At 40.3% G+C, this 19938-nt stretch overlaps 1 long non-coding RNA gene across 1 annotated transcript; it reads right to left on the bottom strand.

The window, feature by feature from the left end:
* Window positions 1-1017: 1017 nt before the first annotated feature.
* On the bottom strand, window positions 1018-18801 carry LOC108584371. Its single transcript, XR_002520341.2, has 2 exons — window positions 18138-18801; window positions 1018-1119 (listed from the first exon to the last, which is right to left on the bottom strand). It is a non-coding gene; the product is annotated as an uncharacterized LOC108584371 (long non-coding RNA).
* Between the last annotated feature and the right edge of the window lie 1137 nt (window positions 18802-19938).

The following is a 19938-nucleotide window of genomic DNA, read 5'->3' as shown; positions in this document are numbered from 1 at the left end:
ACTCTTAGCTTTCACTGATACTACACAATGGATTTATATGTGGAATAAATATTCTTAAATCTTTATAAGGTGCCTAAAATATTTATGGCTGTTTTAGTTTGGTTTGCATGCCATATTGCGCTCTTACATTAAGCAGTTTTTACACCATCAAGCTTTCCTATTAATCATTTCAGCCTGTTCCCAGCTATCTAACTGAGGGGAGATCTATTACATTCAGCAACCAGGGCCAAAGGATCTAATTTCTCCTTTGGCTCTTTCATTGAATGGTTCATAAAACCATGGCTATTATTGTATTAGGAAGACACATTGTGGTTCTCTAGTGTCATGTTGACATGTTTATGTTTCTTTTTCTTAAGAGAAATCATGATTAAAATGGAATATTCTTTCACAGAGGACGTTTTATAACAATTTTGGCCTGATGAAATTTAAAAAAGGAACAGCCAGTCTCCAACAAATGCTGAATTGGTTGAATCACTGTCAGTAAAAGATCAAAACCATCTTGCTCCTCTCTTCTTTGGCCATGAAGTGATTTTAAGAAGCTTAAAAAGAAGATAGTTGCTTAGTGAGAATAATTATCAGGGGAAGACACCAAGTTATGGTTTTATTTTAGGAGGGGATTTGAGGGCTCAGCATGGGAGCATTTGATGGCATTACTTCCCTGCCCACTGAGCATACATGTTTTTGAAAAATAATTTTCTTGGTGTTTCAGAGTCCAATTTGACTCTTGTAACTTTGATACCATTCTGAATTAATGTTAAAGAATTGAAAAGAGGAAAATTGCCTCAAATAAGTATTGGTTTCGATTGATTTCTTTGGGTTTTTTTTGTGTAGTTCCTTTATGGTAGGAGGAGAAATGGACATAATTGCCTTTGCACCTGAACCATATCAAGACTTCCTTATAATACAGACTGAAATTAAACGACCATCACCATAAAACAAACCATCAGCTTAACCCCTTAAATAGTTTAGCTGTTATGAGAAAGCAAACTCTTGGTCTATTTAGGCTATAAAATTACCTTCACTTGAAAAACTTACGTTTGATTCTATACATGTTCAAAGTTGTAATGCATCTGGAAGGAAATATGGCATTCTCGGCCTCACAGAATGTGTGGAGAAAATCTAAATAAGTTCAGAAGTCATTTTTGGTAAACAATTGCTTTCATTCACTAAGTCATTATTACTAGCAGAATATATATTATACAAACATGCCATATTCCTTAAAACCATACATCTTAACAGCAGTTTTCACAAGCCTCTGTCTTTGCTTTTGGCTGTCATTTTGCATTATTATGGATAGATATGAACCACCCGTGCAGCTATCTACCATGTAAACCTGATTAATGTGCCACAGTATCCAAAAATTCACATTGGCAATCAGGGAAGGAAATTCACATGTAATCAAAATGAGTCCAAATCAAGTCAAATGGGCTGAGTCACCAACCCTGGAGACCTCTCACATCCTTCCATTGTCGGGACCCTTTTGTGAATGTGAGATGCAAGATTCTGCATTTTCTTCTTGTTTTTCTTACAACTTCAATTTTGTTAGCAATTCTTGCAAGAGAAGTTGGTGAGGAGGACTAACCAAGAGCTAGAATTCAATATTGTTGACCAGGATTCAAAACCTAACCTAAGTTTTGTTTGCAGGTTGACAGCCCCAAAGTGGCCCATTAAAAATACATGAATGCAGATGGCTGTATGCACAAAAGTCACAGCAGTTCAACCTGGTACAATTCACAGGCACATGTTCTCAGCTGAGGTATCTGAAGCTTTAAGCAAAAGGGCACAATAGGGGGTGCCGTTATTTTGATATAATCACCCCTTACCTCTGCCCTCCTTTCTCCCCTCCTCTATCCCCCCCTACCCAGCATTATGAGGCATGAAACACAGCCAGGCTGAGTCCCACAGGGCCATGATTATTTCATGATAACAACACTCCCTGGAGTGGTCTTACTGGTATTATAAAAAGTGTTTATTGTGGAGAGAGCCTATATTTTTGGTGATGGCGGTGAAGGCTATTGCAATGTAAGCACAGCTTAGGTTATGATTCGCATTGATTAACCTCATGCTTTTGACATCTCATTAGCCAATCAGAGTAATGCTAAAATAAGAAGGAAATTTATAGAAAGAAGCGGAGTGCATTCAGAGTGAGGCCATGCCTTGCTGCCTGCTGCACACCACAGTGAAGCTTCTCCTGAGTCCCGCTTGCTCCCGTTGCAGGACAGATGGGTTTGTTACAAACCATCCCCTGGTACAGTCAGTTTTGGGTATCTGGTTGGCCCTGGCCATGTTTTCTGAGTCATGACATTAACTATTGGTTGTTCTTGTCGTCTGAGAGGAGACTTAGAGCTAAATAATGAAAGCAGCCAAAAATCAAGGAGAGACTACCAAGAGTACGGAGAAATTTGCAACCTGACAGCTGTGGGGCAGCAGTGATTCACATGCCTTCTGGAGGGCACTGAACATATCCACTTGGCCGGTCAGCACCCTCAGAATCTCACTGCAGCTCCTGGGTGGAGTCCTCATGTAGGTTCTGGAAAGGGGTCCAACTGTCCTTCTCTAACACAGACATCAAACATCAAACTGGGCCTTGCTGTTAGCAGGAGAGCAGATACTTCCACACCGAAATGGATACATGTGGGCACAGATCAGTAAGGAGGAGTGAGAGGCAGTAGATATAGTCAGTTCTCTCCAGGACTGAACTGGCTAAGAAAACCCAGTCTGTCTCTAAAATGCAGCTTTTTGTACTTACCTCAGTGGCACAAACCTCACTGTACTCTGCTAGCAGAGATGCGATGAGCAGCCTATTAGGGACTGCTTATTAAGCATCTATTATGTGCCAGGCACTGTGCTGGGTGCCAGCAGTTTAAAGGTGAGTGAGGCCTGGACTTTGTCCTCAAGTCAGAGAGCTCACCCTCTGGGCTACTGGGGAGGACAGAGGTGGTTTTTAATCTATTGTATGCCATGGATCCCTTTAGCTATTTGATGAAGACCTGGGCTTCCTTCTCAGAACACTGTTTTAAAAACTATGTAATGATAGGCACCCTGCTGTTCATTAGGTTGCCAGAGCTTATTTGTCTTATAATTGAAAGTTTGTACCCTTTGACCAATGTCATCTCATTTCTCCAACCCCCAATTGCTTGCAACTGCCCTCCTCTCTATTTCTATGAGTTTGACTTTTTTAGATCCCAGACATAAGTGAGATCTGTAGTTAGCAATAATGTGTGCTTGAAATTTGCGAAGAGTAGATCTTACCACAAAGAGGTAACCACATGAGGTGATGGAGGCATTAATTAGCTTGATTGTGGTAATGATTGTACAATGTATATGTATATCAAAACATCACATTTTATACCTTAAATACATAAAATTTTTGTCTATTAGTCCATTCTTGCATTGCTATAAAGAAATCCCTGAGACTAGGTAATTTGTTAAAAGAACAAAAAAAGGCTTATTTGGCTCACAGTTCTACAGGCTGTTCGGGAAACATGGCAGCATCTGCTTTTGGGGAGGCCTCACGAAGCTTACAATCATAGCAGAAGGCAAAGAGGGAGTGAGGCATCTTACATGGCGGGAGCAGGAGCAAAAGAGTCAGGGAGGTGCTACACACTTTTAAACAACCAGATCTCATGAGAGCTTACTATCACCACGATAGTACCAACAGGGATGGTATTAAACCATTCATGAGAAACTGCCCCCACGATCCAATCACCTCGCACTAGGCTCTACCTCCAACATTGGGAATGACAATTGAACGTGAGATTTGGGTGGGGATGCAGATTGAAACCATCCCATCTATTGTGCCTCAATAAAGCTGAGAAAATGCATGAAATGGCAGAGTCACAAAGGAAACCAATTATACTGGCAATTATCAAAAGATTTTTTAAAATTTTGATGTATTAGTGAATATGGTTCTTAATGCCTTTAATAACTCAGTTAATGATAGAGCTAATAGCTAATTTCAGATTTAAAATTGTATAAATAATATTTTGATATATCTATAATAATTATGATGTATAAAATATGCTTTTTCTATTAATGGGGAAGTCACAGATACCTGTTGCCTTTAATTGTAACTGAAGGCTATGCTCAACTTCTGTTAGATGTCAGTGAAAGTGGAGGTGTAGGTTTGTTTTGCATCTAAGTTCAGGGACCCTTGAATTCTATTCCTAGAACCCAGGTTAAAACTGAGATCAAGGTGGATAGACAGAACTTCGTCTACCACATCTCAAGTGATTGTGAGATGGATGATGGGAATAAGAATGAGAGGAGATCGCCCATCTGAGAGGGTCAGGAAACTCTTTGTGGAGGAGATGGTGTTTGGGCCAAAAGATGAGATAGAACTCCTCAGAAATGGAAGTGTGGGGGCCAGAGGTATGTCAGGAAGAGGTATGGTCGGTCTGGAATCCTTTTCCAACAAATCCCTTTTCCCTTTAGTCTTATAGCTTCCTGTTACTGTGCTGAGCAGATAGTGACGCTCCTACGTAGGCCCCTACAGGTACATGGTCCAGGTACTGCCCCTCCCTAATCCCATTTCTAGAGCAGATTTAACTAATCAATCAGAACTGTAAATGTAGATGTGGTCCCACAGACCTTATTAAAAAGAGTTTCAAATAGCCATTGCCAGTTCATAGGTATGCCGCTTAAACATGTTTGCCATTTCAGCCCCAGGTACAAAAGTCCCACACACAATGTTTAGAAGGACGACATTTACAAGGTTATAGATTGAATACTCAGCTCCAGCTATGCTGAGCTCATGAGCAATCAAGTTTGCTTAGTCTTACTTTGTTTCCTCCATTTGTAGTACTTTTGTACAGTCAAATGAATGCTGATTGCTTTTGACAGGGCTCCTGGTATGATTGTTCAGGTTGTGCACTGACCAAGTGTGCTAGGTTTGAGGGCAAGTGGTGCCTAAGTCCAGCTTACATTTCTGGTTCAGAGCTGAGTTTATTTGCAAGAGCCTTTTTGTTCCTTTAAGTTGGCCCCCAACACCTTGTATGAAGAAAGAACCCTAGGTCTTGGCTCAGGTTCTTCTTTAATTCCCTAAATGTATGTATGCTTTTTCTAGCTCCATCTTCCTCCGATGCCTGGCTCAAGTAAAAACCCCCTGCTTGGTTACTAGAGAACTCAGAAGCTCCCAGGCTATAGGGAGAGGCCATTTAAGCCTTCTTTATAATGCTCTGCTTTCATTCTATTGGCAGAAGATCCCACCTCCTATAATTATGTTCCTCCAAACTTGAGTCATCTCTATTCCATGTCATGTTTTTATGCAGCCACTTGCTGCCTTTGCTATTAATTAATATTTAAAAAATAAATTTATTCATAAATTGGCATGCACAAGAAAAAAACTAAGTTGCAACTGTCAGTGGAAAATAGATGTTAATTGACATTTATTTTGGAGGCAACTGTGAAAGTAAATATTATGCTATGAAATGCAGAACTATAAAACTCCTGGAAGAGAACAGGAGAAAATCTAGAGGACCTTGGACATGACAATGGCTTTTTAGTTACAACACTAAAGGCACAGTCCAGGAAAGAAATAATTAGCTGAACGGCATTAAAGATAAAGATTTCTATTTTGCAAAAGACAACGTCAAAAGAATGAGAAGATAAGCCACAGACTGGGAGAAAATATTTGCAAAAGACATATCTGATAAAAGACTGTTTTCTGGATATATGAAGAATTCTTAAAGTGCAACAATAAGAAAATAAATATGCCAAGTAAGAAGTGAAGATGTCTTTTGCAAGTATTTGGAACACTGATAACACCAAATGCTAGCAAGGATGTGGAGCAAAAGGAACTCTCATTCATTGCTAGTGGTAATGCAAAATGGTATAGCCATTTTGGGACAGTTTGGCAGTTTCTTGCAAAAGTAAACATACTATTAACCATATGAGCCAGCAGTTGTACTCTTTGATATTTGCCAAAACTTTGAAGCAACCAAGGCGGCCTTTAGTAAGTGAATGGACAAACTGTGGTACAATCAAACAATGGAATACTATTCAGCACTAAAAAAAAGTGCTGTCAGGCCATGAAAAGATGTGGAAGAATTTTAAGTGCATATTACTAAGTGAAAGAAGCCAATCTGAAATGGCTACATACTATATGATTCCAGCTACATGATGTTCTGGAAAAGGCAAAACTGTGGAGGTAGTAAAAGCATCAGTGGTTGCCAGGGGTTAGAAGGAGGGCAGAGGTGGAGCACAGAGGATTTTTTAGGGCAATGAAACTACTCTGTATGATACTATAGTGATAAATACATGTCATTATATATTTGTCCAAAGCCATGAAATGTACAACACCAAGAGTGAATCCTCATGTAAACCACGGACTTTGGGTGCTACTCATGTACAAATTGATGTAGGCTCATCCATTGTAACAAATAGACCACTCTGGTGGGGGCTGTTGATAACAGGGAACACTATGCCTGGGAAGGGGCAGGGAATATATGAGAATTCTCTGATCAATTTTGCTGTGAACCTAAAACTACTCTCAAAAAGGTGTGTTTAATTTAAAAAAATTTTTTCCCATAGGTTTTGGGGAAACAGGTGGTATTTGGTTACATGAATAAGTTCTTTAGTGGTGATTGGTGAGATTTTGTTGTACCCATCACCCAAGAAGTATACACTGAACCCAATTTGTGGTCTTCTATCCCTATCCCCTTCCCACCTTTCCCCTCTAAGTCCCCAAAGTCCATTGTGTCATTCTTATGCCTTTGCATCCTCATAGCTCAGCTCCCACTTATGAGTGAGAACACACAATGTTTGGTTTTCCATTCCTGAGTTGCTTCACTTAGGATAATGGTCTCCAATTCCATCCAGGTTGCAGCGAATGCCATTAATTCATTCATTTTTATGGCTGATTAGTATTCCATCATTCATATAAAAAATATATATATCTCTCTCACATTTTCTTTATCCACTCATTGATTGATGGGTATTTGGGTTGGTTCCATATTTTTGCAACTGTGCATTGTGCTGCTATAAACTTGCATACTCACATACTCGCATGTGCGATATCCTTTTCGCAAAAAATGTATTTAAGTTTTAAAAAGTTTTTAAAAAGAAAAGCTGAGAATGTGTTCCAGTTTAAATGAGAATAACGAAACATGACACGTCAATGAGGCATTTGATCCTGAGTTAGATCCTGTACCAGAAAAAGGATACCAATGGGACAATTGGTGAGGTTAGAATCAGGCTTATAAACTAGAAAATAGCATTTTATGAGTGTAAATTTCCGGATTTTTGTTAATAGTACTAGGGATATGTAAGAGGTTAGCATTTGGGGAATCAGAATATAAAGTATATAAGAATTCTTTATGCTATTTTTCAACTCTTATAAGTTCAAAATTATTTCAAAACACAAATTAACAAAGTTAAAAAATTACATATGCTGTTCTTGGCAAAGTAGGTTATTTTTGTTTTTATTTTAGCTAGTGTTTTTATTAGGAGTATTTTCTAAATTTAACAATGTAAAATACATTATTGATTTGATTATATGATATTTTCTTATAACTTAATGATTTCTTAATATTGAACCACCTTCATATCCCTGGAATAATTCCTACATAGCCACTTAAAAAAACAATAGATAGCAGTAACAGTTAAAAAATTATGCTATGAAAACCAAATATTGATGTTCAAATTGATGTTTAAATACTGTTGTCTGAGGGCTCTGAGCCACAGGTCCAAGCTTCTGTTTGAAAAAGAAATGGCAAATATTACTGAAGTTTTCCAGGATCCATTTACATGATTCTGAGGCTATTTCTTCAAAAGAACTGAAAGAGAATTAACAAGGAAACAGCTTTCTCTCTGGTTTTGAATCCAATATTATTTGATGTGCCATCCAGAAAGACCAGATGCCTTAATTCAGCCTTCCTTGCCCTACAAGGTAGATCAGATGGAGGAGGTATCTGTTTTTTTAGGGTTTCATTTCACAAAATGTGGGGAAGTGGTTTATGCCAGACAACGTATCCCTGGCTAAATGTGGATTAGCACTTTCCAGATTACATCGCCTCAAGCCAATGGTTATTTCTTAATCCTGATTTCAGTGGGTCTTTTATTATTATTATTATTATTATACTTTAAGTTCTAGGGTACATGTGCACAATGTGTAGGTTTGTTACATAGGTATACATGTGCCATGTTGGTGTGCTGCACCCATTAACTCATCATTTGCATTAGATATTTATCCCAATGCTAATCCTCCCCCTCCCCCAAACTCAAGACAGATCCCGGTGTGTGATGTTCCCCACACTGTGTCCAAGTGTTCTCATTGTTCAATTCCCACCTATGAGTGAGAACATGCAGTGTTTGGTTTTCTGTCCTTGTGATAGTTTGCTCAGAATGATGGTTTCCAGCTTCATCCATGTCCCTACAAAGGACATGAACTCATCCTTTTTTATGGCTGCATAGAATTCCATGGTATATATGTGCCACATTTTCTTAATCCAGTCTATCATTGATGGACATTTGGGTTGGTTCCAAGTCTTTGCTATTGAGAATAGTGCCACAATAAACATGCGTGTGCATGTGTCTTTATAGCAGCATGATTTATAATCCTTTGGGTATATACCCAGTAATGGGATGGCTGGGTCAAATGGTATTTCTAGTTCTAGATCCTTGAGGAATCGCGACACTGTCTTCCACAATGGCTGAACTGGTTTACACTCCCACCAACAGCGTAAAAGCGTTCCTATTTCTCCACATCCTCTCCAGCATCTGTTGTTTCCTGACTTTTTAATGATTGCCATTCTAACTGGTGTGAGATGGTATCTCATTGTGGTTTTGATTTGCATTTCTCTGATGGCCAGTGATGATGAGCATTTTTTCACGTGGCTGTTGGCTGCATAAATGTCATCTTTTGAGAAATGTCTGTTCATATCCTTCTCCCACTTTTTGATGGGGTTGTTTGATTTTTTCTTGTAAATGTGTTTAAGTTCTTTGTAGATTCTTGATATTAGCCCTTTGTCAGATGGGTAGATTGCAAAAATTTTCTTCCATGCTGTAGGTTGCCTGTTCCTGCTGATGGTAATTTCTTTTGCTGTGCAGAAGCTCTTTAGTATAATTAGATCCCATTTGTCAATTTTGACTTTTGTTGCCATTGCTTTTGGTGTTTTAGTCATGAAGTCCTTGCCCATGCCTATGTCCTGAATGGTATTGCCTAGGTTTTCTTCTAGGGTTTTTATGGTTTTAGGTCTAACATTTAAGTCTTTAATTCATCTTGAATTAATTTTTGTGTAAGGTGTAAGGAAGGGATCCAGTTTCAGCTTTCTACATATGACTAGCCAGTTTTCCCAGCACCATTTATTAAATAGGGAATCCTTTCCCCATTTCCTATTTTTGCCAGGTTTGCCAAAGATCAGGTGGTTGTAGATGTGTGGTATTATTTCTGAGGGCTCTGTTCTATTCCATTGGTCTATATCTCTGTTTTGGTACCAGTACCATGCTGTTTTGGTTACAGTAGCCTTGTAGTATAGTTTGAAGTCAGGTAGCAGGATGCCTCCAGCTTTGTTCTTTTGGCTTAGGATTGCCTTGGCAATGAGGGCTCTTTTTTGGTTCCATATGAACTTTAAAGTAGTTTTTTCCAATTCTGTGAAGAAAACCATTGGTAGCTTGATGGGGATGGCATTGAATCTATAAATTACCTTGGGCAGTATGGCCATTTTCATGATATTGATTCTTCCTATCCATGAGTGTGGAATGTTCTTCCATTTGTTTGTGTCCTCTTTTATTTCATTGAGCAGTGGTTTGTAGTTCTCCTTGAAGAGGTCCTTCACATCCCTTGTAAGTTGGATTCCTAGGTATTTTATTCTCTTTGAAGCAATTGTGAATGGAAGTTCACTCAAGATTTGGCTCTCCATTTGTCTGTTATTGGTGAATAGGAATGCTTGTGATTTTTGCACATTGATTTTGTATCCTGAGACTTTGCTGAAGTTGCTTATCAACTTAAGGCGATTTGGGGCTGAGACAATGGGGTTTTCTAAGTATACAATCATGTCATCTGCAAACAGGAACAATTTGACTTCCTCTTTTCATAATTGAATACCTTGCATTTCTTTCTCCTGCCTGATTGCTCTGGCCAAAACTTGCAACACTATGTTAAATAAGGAGTGGTGAGAGAGGGCATCCCTGTCTTGTGCCAGTTTTCAAAGGGAATGCTTCCAGTTTTTGCCCATTCGGTTTGATATTGGCTGTGGGTTTGTCATAAATAGCTCTTACTACTTTGAGATATGTCCCATCAATACCTAGTTTATTGAGAGTTTTTAGCATAAAGGGCTGTTGAATTTTGTCAAAGGCCTTTTCTGCATCTATTGAGATAATCATATGGTTTTTGTCTTTGGTTCTGTTTATATGATGGATTACATTTATTGATTGTGTATGTTGAACCAGCCTTGCATCCCAGGGATGAAGTTCACTTGATCGTGGTGGATAAGCTTTTTGATGTGCTGCTGAATTCGGTTTGCGAGTATTTTATTTAGGATTTTTGCATCGATGTTCATCAGGGATATTGGTCTAAAATTCTTTTTTTTTTGTTGTGTCTCTGCCAGGCTTTGATATCAGGATGATGTTGGCCTCATAAAATGAGTTAGGGAAGATTCCCTCTTTTACTATTGATTGGAATAGTTTCAGAAGGAATGGTACCAGCTCCTCTTTGTACCTCTGGTAGAATTTGGCTGTGAATCCATCTGGTCCTGGACTTTCTTTGGTTGGTAGGCTATTAATTATTGCCACAATTTCAGAGCCTGTTATTGGTCTATTCAGGGATTCAACTTCTTCCTAGTTTAGTCTTGGGAGGGTGTATGTGTCTAGAAATTTATCCATTTCTTCTAGATTTTCTAGTTTATTTGCATAGAGGTGTTTATAGTATTCTCTGATGGTAGTTTGTATTTCTGTGGGATTGGTGGTGATATCCCCTTTATCATTTTTTATTGCATCTATTTGATTCTTCTCTCTTTTCTTCTTTATTAGTCTTGCTAGCATTCTATCAATTTTGTTGATCCTTTCAAAAAACCAGCTCCTGGATTCACTGATTTTTTTTGAAGGATTTTCTGTGTCTCTATCTCCTTCAGTTCTTCTCTGATCTTAGTTATTTCTTGCCTTCTGCTAGCTTTTGAATGTGTTTGCTCTTGCTTCTCTAGTTCTTTTAATTGTGATGTTAGGGTGTCAATTTTAGATCTTTCCTGCTTTCTCTTGTGGGCATTTAGTGCTATAAATTTCCCTCTACACACTGCTTTAAATGTGTCCCAGAGATTCTGGTATGTTGTGTCTTTGTTCTCATTGGCTTCAAAGAACATCTTTATTTCTGCCTCCATTTCGTTATGTACCCAGTAGTCATTCAGGAGCAGGTTGTTCAGTTTCCATGTAGTTGTGCGGTTTTGAGTGAGTTTCTTAATCCTGAGTTCTAATTTGATTGCACTGTGGTCTGAGAGACAGTTTGTTATAATTTCTGTTCTTTTACATTTGCTGAGGAGTGTTTTACTTCCAACTATGTGGTCAGTTTTGGAATAAGTGTGATGTGGTACTGAGAAGAATGTCTATTCTGTTGATTTGGGGTGGAGAGTTCTGTAGATGTCTATTAGGTCCGCTTGGTGCAGAGTTGAGTTCAATTCCTGGATATCCTTGTTAACTTTCTGTCTTGTTGATCTGTCTGATGTTGACAGTGGGGTGTTAAAGTCTCCCATTATTATTGTATGGGAGTCTAAGTCTCTTTTGTAGGTCTCTAAGGACTTGCTTTATGAATCTGGGTGCTCCCGTATTGGGCGCATATATATTTAGGATAGTTAGCTCTTCTTGTTGAATTGATCCTCTTACCATTATGTAATGGCCTTCTTTGTCTCTTTTGATCTTTGTTGGTTTAAAGCCTGTTTTATCAGAGACTAGGATTGCAACCCTTGCTTTTTTTTTTTTTTTTTTTTTTTTCCTATTTGTTTGGTAGATCTTCCTCCATCCCTTTATTTTGAGCCTATGTGTGTCTCTGCACATGAGATGGGTCTTCTGAATACAGCACACTAATAGGTCTTGACTCTTCATCCAATTTGCCAGTCTGTGTATTTTAATTGGAGCATTTAGCCCATTTGCATTTATGGTTAATATTGTTATGTGTGAATTTGATCCTGTCATTATGATGTTAGCTGGTTATTTTGCTCATTAGTTGATGCAATTTCTTCCTAGCATCAATGATCTTTACAATTTGGCATGTTTTTGCAGTGGCTGGTACTGGTTGTTCCTTTCCATGTTTAGTGCTTCCTTCAGGAACTCTTGTAAGGCAGGCCTGGTGGTGACAAAATCTGTCAGCATTTGCTTGTCTGTACAGGTTTTTATTTCTCCTTCACTTATGAAGCTTAATTTGCCTGGATATGAAATTCTGGGTTGAAAATTATTTTCTTTAAGAATGTTGAATATTGGTCCCCACTCTTTTCTCACTTATAGAGTTTCTGCTGAGAGATCCGCTGTTAGTCTGATGGGCTTCCCTTTGGGGTAACCCGACCTTTCTCTCTGGCTGCCCTTAAGATTTTTTCCTTCATTTCAACTTTGGTGAATCTGAATCTGACAATTATGTGTCTTGGAGTTGCTCTTCTTGAGGAGTATCTTTGTGGAGTTCTTTGTATTTCCTGAATTTGAATGTTGGCCTGACTTACCAGGTTGGGGAAGTTCTCCTGGATAATATCCTGCAGAGTGTTTTCCAACTTGGTTCCATTCTCCCCGTCACTTTCAGGTACACCAATCAGATGTAGATTTGGTCTTTTCACAGAGTCCCATATTTCTTGGAGGCTTTGTTCATTTATTTTTACTCTTTTTTCTCTAAACTTCTCTTCTCCCTTCATTTCATTAGTCTGATCTTCAATCATTGATACCCTTTCTTCCACTTGATCGAATTGGCTACTGAAGCTTGTGCATGCATTATGTAGTTCTTGTGCCATGGTTTTCAGCTCCATCAGGTCATTTAAGGTCTTCTCTATGCTGTTTATTATAGTTAGCTATTCATCTAATCTTTTTTCAAGATTTTTATCTTCTTTGCGATGGGTTCAAACATCCTCTTTTAGCTCGGAGAAGTTTGTTATTACTGATCTTCTGCGGCCTACTTCTGTCAACTTGTCAAAGTCATTCTCCATCCAGCTTTGTTCCATTGCTGGCGAGGAACTGCATTCCTTTGGAGGAGAAGAGGTGCTCTGATTTTTAGAATTTTCAGCTTTTCTGCTCTGGTTTCTCCCCACCTTTGTGGTTTTATCTACCTTTGGTCTTTGATGATGGTGACCTACAGATGGGGTTTTGGTGTGGATGTCCTTTCTGTTTGTTAGTTTTCCTTCTAACAGTCAGGAGCCTTAGCTGAAGGTCTGTCAGAGTTTGCTAGAGGTCCAGTCCAGACCCTGTTTGTCTGGGTATCACCAGTGGAGGCTGCGTGACAGCAAACATTGCAGAACAGCAAATGTTGCTGCCTGTTCCTTCCTCTGGAAGTTTCATCTCAGAGGGACACTCAGCTGTATGAGGTGTCAGTTGGCCCATACTGGGAGGTGTCTCCCAGTTAGGCTACTTGGGGGTCAGGGACCCACTTGAGGAGGCAGTCTGTCCATTCTCAGATCTCAAAGTCCATTTTGGGACAACCACTACTCTCTTCGAAGCTGTCAAACAGGTACATTTAAGTCTGCAGGTTTCTGCTGCCTTTTGTTCAGCTATGCCCTGCCCCCAGAGATGGAGTCTACAGAGGCAGGCAGGCCTCCCTGAGCTGTGGTGGGCTCTGCCCAGTTCTTTGTTTACCTACTCAAGCCTCAGCAATGGCAGACGCCCCTCCCCCAGCCTCACTGCTGCCTTGCAGTTCAATCTTGGACTGCTGTGCTAGCAGTGAACAAAGCTCCGTGGGTGTGGGACCCTCCAAGCCAGGCATGGGATATAATCTCCTGGTGTGCCATTTGCTAAGACCATTGGAAAAGCAAAGTATTAGGGTGGGAGTGTCCCAATTTTCCAGGTACCATCTGTCATGACTTCCCTTGGCTAGGAAAGGGAATTCCCTGACCCCTTGTGCTTCCCGGCTGAGATGATGCCCCACCCTGCTTTGGCTCACACTCCATGGGCTGCACCCACTGTCCAACAAGCCCCACTGAGATGAACCTGGTGCCTCAGTTGGAAATGCAGAAATCACCCATCTTCTCCATCGCTCATGCTGGGAGCTGTAGACTGGAGCTGTTCTGAATCTGCCATCTTGGAACCCTTGAGTGGGTCTTAAAGAGAGGCAACTGGCGAGACTGAGATGGGGCACTCATTACCAGGCAGCCCTTTGCCTTCTTCTGGTCCCTATGTGTGTCCATGGGATCAAGCTGAGCCCAGTCTCACAAGTGGCCCCGCCAGTACAATATATCTGTTCCCAGGTCCCCCAGGGGCAGGTCATTTGCTGAGAAAAAAGCATGACATATAGTTATGGTCACTTATGGGATGTGTTCCCATGGCTTCATCACCGCAATATCCTAGGCTGATTTATCACTGTCTTCTTGTGTTTGAGCAGGGATTCTGTTGGGCCTACCGTGGGGTTTCTCAGGCTCAGGATGACTGACATTTAGGGCAGGAGAATTCTTTATTGTGGGAAGCTGTCCTGTGCATTGTAGGATGTTTGGTAATATCCTTGGCTTCTACTCAGTAGTGCCAGAAACACCTCCTGCTCCCCCCCTGCCCAGCCCCTATCTATGTGACATCAAAATGTCTCCAGATCTTGCCAAATGTTCCATGGGAGAAAAAATCTACCCACCCACCCCTGTTAAGCATCACTGGCCTAAAAGCATGAAATTTCTTGGTGTGCTTTGGGAATGAAACAGAACCAAGTCCCCAGGCTCAGCATCTGCTTGATCTCCTCCCTGTTCAGACACTTCCTGTCTCACCTGTGACACCAACTAGTCACTGGATGGGCACAGCTAGTAAGTGGGCAACAGCTGGTGAGGTGACATGCTGTCGTCTTGCTTACCCCTGAAACCCCAGTGCCAACACATGACACAGCCCATGGCTGATGCCAGCACCATGTATGTGGGGTGAATGAATCTGACAGGCAGTAGGAGCCATTTTCAGAGCATTTCATGGGTCTAGAGTGGCATTTAAGGAAGGAGTTTTGGAATGAATTGTGCAGTGGACTGATAGAATGAAGCAGCTTGTCCAATAAATAAAAATGGAGATTTAGGCAATGCTATTGTCCTCAGTTGCTCCAGGCCAGGCAATGTGATAGGGTTTGGCATCTCTTCTTCCATTTGGTCATTAAGACACCCTTATTAGGCAGATGGGGTTATCTCGATTTTCTAGATGAAAACACTGAGGTAAGTCAGTTAAGCAACTCACTCAAAGTCAAACCAGGTCCATTAACCATCACCAAGAAGCTGTGCGACTTTCAGATAGCACTCTCTGTTTCCCATTTTCCTTTTCTAAAATTAGGGAACTATATCAGTTGTTTGGAGCCCTAAAACTCTTCCATAAACCAGGCGGCTTAAAGCAACAGAAATCTATTCTCTCACTATTCTGAAGGCTAGAAGTCCAACATCAGGACATCAACAGGGACACACTCCCTGCAAAGGCTGGAGGAGAGAATCCATCCTTGCTTCCTCCAGCTTTTGGGGGCTCCAGGTGATTGTGGCCGCATCACTCCAATCTCTGCCCCTATCTTCACATGGCCTTCTTCTATTTACCTTCTTCTCGTCTGTCTCTTATAAGGACACTTATTGGATTTAATTATTATTATTTTTTTCCCCCGAGATGAGGTCTTGCTCTTTTGCCCACGATGGAGTGCAGTGGCATGATCTTGGCTCACTGCAACCTCTGCCTCCTGAGTTCAAGCAATTCTCCTGCCTCAGCCTCCTGAGTAGCTGGGATTACAGGTGTGTGCCACTACATCCAGCTAATTGTTGTATTTTTAGTAGAGATGGGGTTTCACCCTGTGGGCCAGGCTGGTCTCAAACTCCTGACCTTGTGATCCACGCCCCTCAGCCTCCCAAAGTGCTGGGATTACAGGCATGAGCCACCATGCCCAGCCACTTATGGATTTAGAGACCACCCAGATAATCCATGATTATGTCATCTCCAGATTCTTAATTATATGTGAAGACTTTCTTTTTTTTCTTTTTTCTTTCTTTTTTTTTTTTTTTTTTGAGACAGAGTCTCACTCTGTCACCAGGCTGGGTCACCATGATCTGGCTCACTGCAGCCTCTGCCTCCTGGTGCTGATTCTCCTGCTCAGCCTCCCCGAGTAGCTGGAACTACAGGTCGTGCCACCATGTGGTACACTTTGTATTTTTTAGTATAGATGGGTTTCACCGTGTTAGCCAGGATGGTCTCGATCTCCTGACCTCGTGATCTGCCTGCCTTGGCCTCCTAAAGTGTTGGGATTACAGGTGTCCTGCCTGTATGGGAAGACTTTCTCCAATAAGGCCATATTCACTGATTCTGGGGATTAAAAATGGTCATACCTTTTGAGGGCCTGTCATTTAACCCACTGCACTGGGTCTCTGCTCCCCAGTTTGGAATGGAAGAAACTCAGTAACACTGACAATTCCAGCCAGCCCTAAAATGTTGAAACCCTCTACCTTGCATTAGGATGATGGCACTGAGAGAAGAGAGACAAAAATTCAAGAGACACCAAGATGAAAGAAAGGACATGTCTCAGCAGTGGCTTTTATAGTCACCTGGTTTCACCGACTGCATTCTAGTGCCAGACCCAAAGCTGAGGTCCTTGACTCCCTGTCTGCCTTCCAAGCTCACAGCACAAGGGTTTCTTAGAAAAGCTACACTGGAACTGCTCTGACACATAGCTCACCTCAGAGCCTGAGAATTCTCTCCAGGTTTTCAACTCTGTTTTCCAATGAGCTGCCATCAAAAATAAACCAAGTTATCATTCAGAAAATGCCTGCTGATATCCTTAAATTTGCATACCCCAGATGAGGCTGCAAAGCCATTTATCTCTCAAGAGCAGCCTGCTGTGGTCCCTTTTATATTTTTATGGGATTGTCCTTAAATGGCTGATTAGTTTGGGGGTGATTTATAAATGCTTCAAGCTTGGCAATTTCCCCCTAAATGATTGGACAGATTTGTGTCTGGCTTTAAGCAGCCTGGGCTTTTTGTTTCTTTAGTGCGTCGTCGCACCACCCACCACCCCTGATTCATGGCGGCCTCACTTTTTCCAGTCTAAGTCAGCTTAGTCTTTCACCAAGTTTTCCCAAGGCTTTAAAATTGCAAGCCTCTGGCCATTTATTTTTTGGAAAGACCGAACACCAGGTACAGTTTCTTCTTTCCATTCCTTTCTTATTCAGGGACAAGAGAGAATTGTGCAGCCCCTGGATCAGTTATTTATCCTTTTTGGGCCTTGGTTTACTCATTTGAAAAAGGTGAAATGATAAAATCTTGTTCTCACTAAGCGGTGGAGAAAGGAATTAGCTTGTTAGGAAATTGCTTGGCACTATTCTCTGTTCACAGTACACCCTCAATGTTAGCTGTTATTTTTACTGTTATGATGATTTGGCAAGAGGTGAGCATGAAAGGTGAGGAGACTTTCAGCTTCATGCACTTGGACTCCATATGATCTACTTACAGTTATTCATGCTTGGCCTCTTCAAACTGAAGCTTATCTATGGTAGGTCCAGCTTTCTACCTATCTGTGATGATATATCCTCATTTATTAATTGACTTTATGTTTTGTTTTATTCTATTTTTAATTTAATTTTTAATCTCACTAAAGTAATAAATGTATACCAAATGTCATGTTCCCATTCTTGGATCTTCCTCTGTAGAGGCAAACTACTTTTTTCACTTTCCTCTGTTTCTTATGTGATATTTATTTCCTTTTCTTCTTTTTTTTTTTTTGAGACGGAGTCTCGCTCTGTTGCCCAGGCTGGAGTGCAGTGGCACAATCTCAGTTCACTCCAAGCTCCACCTCCTGGATTCACGCCATTCTCCTGCCTCAGCCTCTTGAGTAGCTGGGACTATAGGCGCCCGCCACCAAGCCTGCCTAATTTTTTGTATTTTTAAGAGAGACAGGTTTTCACCATGTTAGCCAGTATGGTCTTGATCTCCTGACCTAGTGATCTGCTCACCTCAGCCTCCCAAAGTGCTGGGATTACAGGCGTAAGCCACCACGCTAGCCTTATTTGCATATTTTTAAGAAATACACTTACCTGGTTATTTCTTGGCTTATTCAGTTTAGACTATTTATTAACTTCCTAAAATGGAAGATGATAAATGTACTTCTCATATGTCCCCCACCACACGCAGACACAGCCCACATGCAAGTTTCCCTGTTCCACATTCTTCCATTATTATGTCATAATTTTTGGTCAATTACTATTCTGTATTAATATTGTTTTTATTATGTAAATACTATTCACTGCCAAACCATGGAATATACTATAGCCAACTTTTCCTTTCTTGTACAGCCTTTTGTTTTTCCTGGAGTTAATAATTACTTTCATTATTTATTTTAATCTGCTTAATTTTCCATGTTCTTGTCATTAATTTTTTCTCAAACACTGAAAAAATTATAGGACTCTTCACAACATAGGCCAACACATAAGGCAAACCATCAGTTTTATTTCTGGAAAGGCATTCCTTCTGCACCAACCTGAGCTAGTTGTCCTGTAGGCCAGCTGTACAATTATCTTTCAGAGATTTCCTTTTACCATCAAATGGGGGGTTTCCTTTTCCTGTTTTGATTGGTGCTCTTTCTCTTGGATCTCTTGGAAATTATTCTTGGTTTACTTACTCATTTTAGTGGCACACATCTCCCAGTAACTTGCTAGGAAAGGATACATTGAACACCAAAATATTAAGACTCTATATGTCTGAAAATATAAAGACTTTTTTTTTTTTTTTTTTTTTTAAATAGACGGAGTCTCGCTCTGTCAGCAGGCTGAAGTGCAGTGGCGCGATCTTGGCTCACTGCAGCCTCCACCTCCTGGGTTCAAGTGATTCTCCTGCCTCAGCATCCTGGGTAGCTGGGACTACAGGCACATGCCACAACACCCAGCTAAGTTTTGTATTTTTAGTACAGACGAGTTTTCATCATGTTGGCCAGGATGCTCTCGATCTCTTGATCTCAGCCTCCAAAAGTGCTGGGATTACAGGCGTGCGCCACCACGCCTGGCCATAAAGACATTTTATTATTACCTTTGATTAATAATTTATAAGGCTATGTAATTTTGGGTTAGGAGTAATTATTTCTCAGAATATCAAGGCCTTACTCCATTGCTTTCTGCTTTTCAGGTTTGCTGTTGAGAAGTCTAAAGCTAATTCCTGTTTGCAGGTGATATGTTGTAAATATTTGTTTCTTAGGAAGTCCTTAGCTGAATGTCGTCTCTCTATTGCTAGTGTTCTGAAATGTTCTAATGATATACCTTAAAGTAGACTTTGTCAATTCCTTCTGCTCCACATCCAGAGGCCATTTCATTTTAGAGATTCAGGTTTTGCAGCTCTGGCACATTTTATTACTTTTTATCATTGATGGTTTTCTGTCCATTATTGTCTCTGCTCCTCTGAGCCTCTGATTTTGGACTCTCTGGATTGAGCCTCTGATTTGATTATCTTTTGCTTCCCATATATGTTGTCTTTTTGTTATACTTTGAGAGATTTTTCCCAACTCTTTATACCATTTCTTGTATTGATTTTTTATGATTGTATTTTGAATTTCTAGACACTCTTTGTTATTCTCAAAGTGTTTCCTTTTAAGAATCCTGTTCTTGTTTCATGGATGTGATTTCTTTTCAAGCTGACTATTGTGATTATAGTGTTTGAGTTCCTGCTTTCCTTCTTCCCCAATTCACCACCATCTATTTGTTTTGGTTTTGATCTTTTGTTTTTGGAGGTTTATTCACATATCTGGTTTGATTGTACATTCATATTTTAGGAAAAAGGGAAAAACTGCTTGAAATTGAGTGTGTATGTTTGGGATGTTTGAAGTATGTGTGTGGTATTTGGGGTATG

Source organism: Papio anubis, chromosome 2 (assembly GCF_008728515.1).
Source record: "Papio anubis isolate 15944 chromosome 2, Panubis1.0, whole genome shotgun sequence".
In the NCBI taxonomy this organism is placed as follows: domain Eukaryota; kingdom Metazoa; phylum Chordata; class Mammalia; order Primates; family Cercopithecidae; genus Papio; species Papio anubis.
Note: the sequence above shows the minus strand (reverse complement) of the source record. Positions and strands in the feature narration are given on the sequence as shown.